At 39.3% G+C, this 9,353-nt stretch overlaps 1 long non-coding RNA gene across 1 annotated transcript; it reads right to left on the bottom strand.

Moving 5' to 3' along the window:
- Positions 1–891: 891 nt before the first annotated feature.
- On the bottom strand, positions 892–9,353 carry LOC138363035 (uncharacterized). The gene is made up of 2 exons (XR_011227990.1): positions 9,068–9,353; positions 892–6,348 (listed from the first exon to the last, which is right to left on the bottom strand). It is a non-coding gene; the product is annotated as an uncharacterized lncRNA (long non-coding RNA).

Genomic DNA, 9,353 nt, shown 5'->3' with positions numbered 1-9,353 from the left:
ACAGATTCCCGAGCCTACTGGGCTCTATCATATCAACATTTAAAATTGTGTATGGACTCAGCCTCCACCACATCACTTCCTAGTGCATTCCATTTACTAACTACTCTGACACTGAAAAAAAATCTTTCTAATATCTCTGTGGTTCATTTGGGTACTAAGTTCCACCTGTGTCCCCTTGTTCGTGTTCCACCTATGCTGAAGAGCTCGTCTTGTCCACCCTGTCAATTCCTTGGAGAATTTTGTAGGTGGTTATCATGTCACCCCTTACTCTTCTGTTTTTCCAGGGACGTGAGGTTCAGCGCCTTCAGCCTTTCTTCGTAGCTCATGTCTCTCAGTTCCGGGACAAGTCTGGTGGCATACCGCTGAAACTTCTCTAACTTTGTCTTGTGTTTAACTAAATATGGACTCCAGGCTGGAGCTGCATATTCCAGGATTGGTCTGACATACCTATTATACAGGTATACAGGGTCCTGAACGATTCCTTACACAAGTTTCTAAAGGCAGTTCTTATGCTGGCCAGTCTAGCATATGCCTTTGATGATATACTTTTGATGTGGGCCTCTGGGGACAGGTTCGGTGTGATATCAACCCCCAGATCTTCCTCTCTATTTGAGCTATGACCTTTGTGTGTGTGTGTGTGTGTGTGTGTGTGTGTGTGTGTGTGTGTGTGTGTGTGTGTGTGTGTGTGTGTGTGTGTGTGTGTGTGTGTGTGTGGAAAAAAAGTTGATTGATTGACACTTGAGAGGCGGGACCAAAGCGCCAAAGCTGAACCCCCGCAAGTACAACTAGGTGTGTACACACAAAAAGAACCAAGATGGAACAATACATCAATTATCATTCTGAAAACATTAATAGTTTAGTATGAATAGGGAACTAGAAATATATCATTCAGACAGTTCATTCAAGTTTATTCCAGTATATTACAGAGAATTGATTTAAATTGAATACATCACAACACAACATATACAATTTCAATCAAACAAAGGCACATGACATGTATACATACACATAAATATTCACCGTGTATAGAGGAAAACTACATGACTAAACTATACAAATGTACAGTTTTGTATATATACACAGAACATGATACACTAATAGAATACGTTTGATTACAATACACAAATATTGGCACTTTTTTCTCTGTATAAAATTTTTAGTAAAAATTGCATATGTTTGTACAAAAAATAAAGTTATATTCTAATGAAGTTTGTTTTAATGAGTTAATATTGATGTGAATTGTATTCAGTAACCCTCTTGATTTTCGTACACAAATAAATAAGGAATATGTAATTTTAGGACTTATGAAAATAATAGAATTTTTAGATGCAAGTGTGTGTTTGTGTGTGCGTGTGATTGTGTGTGTGTGTGTGTGTGTGTGTGTATTTGTGTGTGTGTGTGTGTGTGTGTGTGTGTGTGTGTGTGTGTGTGTGTGTGTGTGTGTGTGTGTGTGTGTGTGTGTGTGTGTGTGTGTGTGTGTGTGCGTGTGTGTGTGTGTCTGTGTGTGTGTCTGTGTGTGTTTCTGCTTCCACAAGTTCAGATTACCACCAAGACACCAATTCAAACGTCATAATTCCTCAATTATCACAAAAAGGTAATGAAAACAGAGTAGAAATAATTATGGTGATATTCACATCAATTAAACATGTAAACACAGGTGGCATATTTACACGATATTGTTTTGCAATATAGAAAAAAACATAATAATATGATAAATTTTCCCATTTAAAAATATATCTTAAAACAAATTAATAAATTATATTCTAGTTCACATTATAAATGTAATTAGTTCAAATATTTTTACTTTGTTAAGACCATTGCAAGGTTGGAATAAATCTGATAAAAGGTTTTACATTCGATCTCATAAATAAATCCACTTTGTCCAAGATATATTTTGTAGTAATAAATTGGCAAGGTCTAAATATTTAACATAGATAAGGTACAGTAAATATTCTTGGTGGTAGTGCAGATAACATTCAGTAATAATATTTCAGAAATGAGTGTTCAAACAGCTGACGCACTAAATTATATGAAATCACAATGAATTTACCAGAAACAATTTTAAAGCATTCATTCTGAGTACGATCAAAGAGTTCGAAGATGCCTCTGAATCTAAGTTTTTAACTTTATCTGTAAACACGAAAGAGATCAGATTCTACTGTATAGTTAATACCTAGAGGAACTCATAAGAGACACAGTCACTTCTCTACTTGGCCCCATAACACATCAACTGAAAGATTATTTGAATCTTTTTCTCCTTTGAAATTAACAACCCTTTGTCAAAAGAATTGAGCTTTTCTAAATATAATCTTTATTAATTCGCTTCTAGTTACAGTCGATAAAAAAGTCACAATTATTTAGAAAATGTATATAAATACCGATGAAGCAGTTTTGTCAAAATCTAAATATTCTAAAAAGACATATATAAGATTTTACAGGTATCAAAATGTTATCTGTTTACAAGTCTACATTATCAGCATATTTGACTGTTGCGCCATCAGTGGCCATTTTAACAACTTTGGATTTGCTGTTTTAATTTTAAAATAGATGATTTTTATCAATCTCTTGCTGTTGAGCTTCGTCTGTCTCGCGATGAACGTCACTCTGTGTAACATGTTTAGTGAGGAAGAGAGAGACAGAGACAGAGAGAGAGAGAGAGAGAGAGAGAGAGAGAGAGAGAGAGAGAGAGAGAGAGAGAGAGAGAGAGAGAGAGAGAGAGAGAGAGAGAGAGAGAGAGAGAGAGAGAGAGAGAGAGAGAGAGAGAGAGGAAAAGGGGAGGAAAGAGACAAAAATAGACAAGGGAAAGGAGGGAAGGAGAGAGGAGATAGAAATACACAGAGACAGACAGACCTGGGCCCAACCGGTTACCCCTTCTAGTTTCCTATCAGTTATTTTTCTGTTTTAACATTTCCAAATTGACCTTCCCCCCCCCCCCTGGTCGATCGAGACGGATGGCCTATGATAGTTCAAGCCTGTTGCCATGGTAGCTTAGGACAGGTGCCAGGGTAGCTCAAGTCTAGTGCCATGGTAGTCCCAGACAAATGTCATGGTAGCCCAAGTCTAGTGCCACGGTAGTCCAAAACCGGTGCCGCGGAGGCTCAAGATTCGATACGTGATGAATATGAATGTAAACATACGGACACGAGTGGATACGTGTTGACACAGGGAACACAAGTGAACATGGTGGGGGACACCGGCGAATATGGATGAAAGGTAAGGATTCATGGGGGGGGGGGGGGATGGGAGGACGATGAGAGACGATAGGGTTGGCGCGGGATGGATGGTAGAATGGGGGATGGGGGTAATGGGGTAGGGGTGGATAGGGTGCGGAGGATTGAGGTTGATGGATTGGGTGATGGGGAGACGATGGGAAGGATTAGTTGGGTGGTGGGAAGAGGATGGGGAGGATTAGGTGGGTGGTGGGAAGAGGATGGGGAGGATTAGGTGGGTGGTGGGAAGAGGATGGGGAGGATTAGGTGGGTGGTGGGAAGAGGATTGGGAGGATTAGGTGGGTGTTGTGCGATGATGGGTGGTGTGGTGTAGGGATGATGGGGGAAGGATGGGGGGTAGATAGTGTGGGGGGGATGAATACATGAGGCAAATAACTGGTTGTAGGGGCTAGAGGTTGGAGAGAGAGAATGGGGTAGGGGGTCCAGGAAAGACCACATTGATCCCATATAAAGGCAAATATGAGCAGATGTCTCCAGGAGTCAGTGTGACAATATCAGTTAAAGCTTTCAATCACATCGGGTTCAGACTACAAGAACAACACTACAGTATAAGACAAGGAAACACGCGGAGAGTACAGTTGCTACCTGTACACTTCCTGATTACTGGTGGTCTGACGCTCTGGACGAGGAATTCCTATTATATTTGTGACACGTTAGATTCTAGTACAGTTATACTTGTCTAGGCAGGTTTTGAGTTTATTATGTTATTTTTACGTTAGAGTAAATGAGTTATTGTGGTGTAAATCCAGAACCAGATTTACAAACGTTAAGTTTCTTCAAGTTAGATTCCACATTTGTTGAAAGGTTAAGGCTAGGTTAGGCCCGGTTAGATCAAGGCAATTTTAAGCTCTTCATAAACTATTGAACACGGAATTTACACGGCCAGGACCAGAACGAGCCAGACTTCTCCACAATACCGATTAACATACATACCTACAAACTACTTTGATTTTGCTATAAAAAGGGATCCACATACACAAAATATCACAATATTTACAACACTCGTATGTCACCATCGGACAAACAACTTTGCGAGCACTATTCAACACCTTGAGAAATGTGGCTTGGGAGGAAGCCTTCCTTGTGGTATGGTGTTACTTCCAGTGAAATTAAGAAATATATCTGGAAAATAATAATAATTCCTGAGGAAAACCATTAAATAAAAGCATAGCATATCGTCCTTGAAAGTTCAGTTCTCTTGAAGTGATATTTCTGAGCGCTTATCACAGCTGAGGGTGACGTGGCCTTTCTGACATCAACATCACAGCTCAGGGTGGCATGACCTTTACAACATCACATCACAGCTCAGGGTGACGACCTTTCTAACACTACATCACAGCTCAGGGTGACATGACTTTTCTAACACCACATCACAGATGAAGGTTTCCTCAGTGTATCATAGCGTGGTCTCTAACAAGACCAGGATTATCACGCCAAAGTGTCATAACATAGCAGTTGTGTCATAATGTAGCAGCTGTGTTATAACGTAGCAGCTGTGTCATAACATATGTGTCATAAGATAGCAGCTATATCATACCATAATATCTGAATCATATCCTAGCAGCTGTATCATAACCAAGCAGCTGTGTCATACCCTACCATCTGCATCATAACCTAGCAGCTGTGTCATACCCGTGGAGCTGTATCATACCTTACCATCTGTATCATAACCCCAAGCAGTTGTATCATAACCCCAAGCAGTTGTATCATAACCTAACAGCTGTCCCATTGCCTTGCAAATGTGTAATAACCTAGCAACTGAGTCATAACTGAGTCATAACTGAGTCCTGGCAACGGTAAAGCAACGGCAAACAGCAATGTTTGATGCATATCAGCGAAGAAGGGCCAGAGAGCGTGGCACACGCACTGTGATGATAACTGTATTAAAGACAGTGAGTTAACTGTTGTCGAATTACTTCCCCCTTCTCTACTGATCAGCGGACCAAGAGGGCAGCTGTCACGAGAAAGCAATTAGCCTAGCACAGCATTGATAAGATCTTTGTAAGTGCGTGGTAGAGAGTGAGAGTAGCACTGTGTCCGCCGGGATCAGTGTCACGTACTCATGGCCCTATGTGGGAGCGGCACTTTGGCCGCTGGTGTGGTTCGTGTCTTAATGTAGTATGGCATGAGAAGTGGAGAGGTAAACAGTGTGTGTGTGTGTGTGTATGTGTGTGTGTGTGTGTGTGTGTGTGTGTGTGTGTGTGTGTGTGTGTGTGTGTGTGTGTGTGTGTGTGTGTATGTGTGTGTGTGTGTGTGTGTGTGTGTGTGTGTGTGTGTGTGTGTGTGTGTGTGTGTGTGTGTGTGTGTGTGTGTGTGTGTGTGTGTGTGTGTGTGTGTGTGTGTGTGTGTTTATTTCTTCACTGTTAGCAGCTGAAAAGTTAGTAACCAAAATCCAAAGTTAGTTTGTAACCAAAAGCAAACTAAGAAATTACTTTGCTTAGGATGCTAACCAAAGTAAACTAATATATAAGATCATTTGCAATGAATTCAAATTTGATAGCGATAATTACATTACTCATCCTAGACTTGAAAATTAATTCATATTGCTTACGATTGAAATCAAAAGAATGCAAAGACAATTATATAAAATCATAAATCAAATCTCAGATATAAACTATAATAAAAATAAGGATTCTCACTGAAGATTTGATCACATTAAAGGAGCTTGAATTCCACGAGTCACCACACTGAATTAAGCTTGATTGAAATCTGAGCTGAATGCTGGAGTCTCCGTATTGAAGGGAAAGACGGAGGTCCGCGTGACGTCCGAGGGCGAGGCCTGAGGGTCCCCAGCTCTCCCCGGCAACACCTCCGGCTCGACGGTGAAGGGCGGGGAGATGATCAGCAGCCAGACGATGATGCCCACCATCACCGTGAAGGTGAAGACCGTAGCGTAGCAGGTGATGAAACGCATGGGTCCGGTGAGCTTCCCTTCTCCTAATCTAAGTACCACAGTTTCCTTCTTCGACGTCGCGGCCCCTTCGCCTTCCTCATCCTCTTCTTCTCCTCTTCTCGTCCTGTCTTCTCCGTCAGCGTCGTCGCCGCAGGAGGAGCGCCCGGCCTCTACGTCCAGGTCCACGGAGCCCACCAACACCGCTGTTTTTATCTCAGCATCCATCTGCGAAGGAGAGAGCGAATCACAGAAACAGTTTTGGGGTTGATTGTTGCACATATTTATATTTGAGCGAGATGTAATTAAAACAGGAATATACATTCAACAAACTTGGAAAATTTGCAGCAAAAACGGAGGTTTTTGGAACGGGACGCAGTGCCTCTGATGGAATGGAAACCATCATAAGGGATGGAGTTAACTAATTATAAAACTTAACATTAATTTTAAAGGACAAAGTTAAATAACAAAACAACCCTAAACCAATTATGAAAGAGAGTTAACATAATTAAATCAAAAGCCAATTAAAAAGGTAGAGATAAATTATGATAATACCTAGAACCAATTACAGATATTAAAAATTTCCGATACAACATTAAACCAATTATATTGAAAAGAGTTCAATGATAAAGCCTCCAACCAATCATAAGAGATACAGTTAACTGTTCATGAACGAGGAGAGTTAACAATTAGAAACGTCTGTAGGTGATAAGTTACTACAACTTATCCTTTATACAAAGAGTTGTTACTACAACAACTCTTCTCACATTTCAAAGAATCTTTGACAATACGAATTGACACATCTCAAACACAAAAGTTATCTTTAAGAGATTCATAAACACGAGACAGTATCAACGACACAAAATGAAACTTTGAGGACAATTGTCATTTACTGGGTATGAAAAGAAATGTAAATTTATTAAAAAGTTAATAAAACACTATTAACAGCTTCACTGGAGGCACAAACATAGGGAATATTCCGGTATTTACATTAAGATAATTTGAATTATAACGACTAAATGCAGTAAAAATTATTGTTATTAAGCATGAGTAAAAAAACATAAATAAATCTATAATCTATTGACCTTCGCTAATTATTAAAAAAAATTAAACATCTGCAGATATTTTACGTTTTTATAAGAGTTAAAACACGTGTTAAATCTTTAAAATATAAAGAATATAGATGAAACAAAAGATGAGTTTTGAATAGAAAATTTGTTCAAATATCAGGTACTAAAGTTAGTCAAATATCAAATATCTAAAGTTAAACATATATCAGATACTAAAGTTAAACAAATATCAGATACTAAAGTTAATCAAATATCAGATACTAAAGTTAAACAAATATCAGATACTAAACTTAAACAAATATCAGATACTAAAGTTAAACAAATATCAGATACTAAAGTTAAACAAATATCAGATACTAAAGTTAAACAAATATCAGATACTAAAGTTAATCAAATATCAGATATTAAAGTTGATCAAATATAAGATACTAAAGTTAATGAAATATAAGATACTAAAGTTAAACAAATAACAGATACTAAAGTTAATGAAATGTAAGATACTAAAGTTAAACAAATATCAGATACTAAAGTTAATGAAATATAAGATACTAAAGTTAAACAAATATCAGATACTAAAGTTAATGAAATATCAGATACTAAAGTTAATCAAATAATATAAAAGCACTAGCTCCTGAGGTTGACAAAATGTGTGACATTCTCAAACCAATCCTATATAGATAATTAAATCTGGAATGTTATTCTACCTTAAAAAACTAGAATGTAGTCTGAAAACCCAACATGTTTGGACTACAGCAAGCATATATATTCCCTAAACAGCAAAGAAATTTAAACCAGGTAACCAATCCTCTTTTGAGAATTAGTTTAGATTTGTAGCGGATGAAAAAATAGTCTTTAATAGAAAAAACAAGACGACCAAGGCAGTTAAACAAGATTCTTTATGATAATTTGCTAAATCAAATTAGAACGAGTAGAAAAATTAGCTAAATGATGCTTCAAAAGAACGATATATAAATTCTTTATCTTGTTTGTTAGTGGACTGTCCACTGTTAGTGGACAGTGTGTAATAGGACATGTAGAGCGCCATGTCACTAAATAGCCATAGTCCACAAACAAAAAATTGAGCAGGTCTACTTTCCAGAGGGGACCCCGCCTATTGCTAGCACCTTATTCCACCACGTCTACTATTACGTCTTCCACCATGTCTACCTCCACGTCAACCACTACGTTTACCAGCACGTCTACCACTACGTCTACCACCACGTCTACCACTACGTCAACCACCACGTCTACCATTACGTCTACCACCACGTCAACCACAACGTCTACCAGCACGTCTACCACTACCTCAATCACAACGTCTACCAGCACGTCAACCACAACGTCTACCAGCACGTCGGCCACTACGTCAACCACAACGTCTACCACCATGTCTACCACTACGTCAACCACAACGTCTACCAGCACTTCTACCACTACGTCAACCACAACGTCTACCACTACGTCAACCACAACGTCTACCACTACGTCAACCACAACGTCTACCAGCACGTCAACCCCAACGTCTACCACACGTCTACCACTACGTCAACCACAACGTCTAACAGCACATCTACCACAACGTCTACCAGCACGTCTACCACAACGTCTACCAGCACGTCTACCACTACATCAACCACAACGTCAACCACAACGTCTACCAGCACGTCTACCACAACGTCTACCACAACATCTACCAGCACCAGGCATATAAATCCTCTCACTCCACTTTCCTCATCACATTTTTAATACTCACATGCATATATATATATATATATATATATATATATATATATATATATATATATATATATATATATATATATATATATATATATATATATATATACATCTCAAATGGATATGAAAACCAGCATTACCTCTTTGTTATGATTGAGGGCGTGGGTAAGCGGTCTTCTGTGGCGTCACACCATAACGATCACCACTGGCTTCTCTTATTTATCACTGGCTGGCATCGCGAGCCTATTATATGAGTCCACCGCACAATACCCGGTTGTTGTGGCCTTCTCCAGGTCCTTGTCAGCCTCCTGAGGGGGAGATCACTGGAGAGGAGTGTCTGGAGGAGCCTGTGTGAGCTCGACGCGAGAGAGAGAGAGAGAGAGATGGTGGCGGGGAGGCTGGGAGCCGCAGTGTTGCCACTCGGGA

The sequence above is a fragment of the Procambarus clarkii genome, chromosome 10 (genome assembly GCF_040958095.1).
Source record: "Procambarus clarkii isolate CNS0578487 chromosome 10, FALCON_Pclarkii_2.0, whole genome shotgun sequence".
Classification (NCBI taxonomy): domain Eukaryota; kingdom Metazoa; phylum Arthropoda; class Malacostraca; order Decapoda; family Cambaridae; genus Procambarus; species Procambarus clarkii.
Note: the sequence above shows the minus strand (reverse complement) of the source record. Positions and strands in the feature narration are given on the sequence as shown.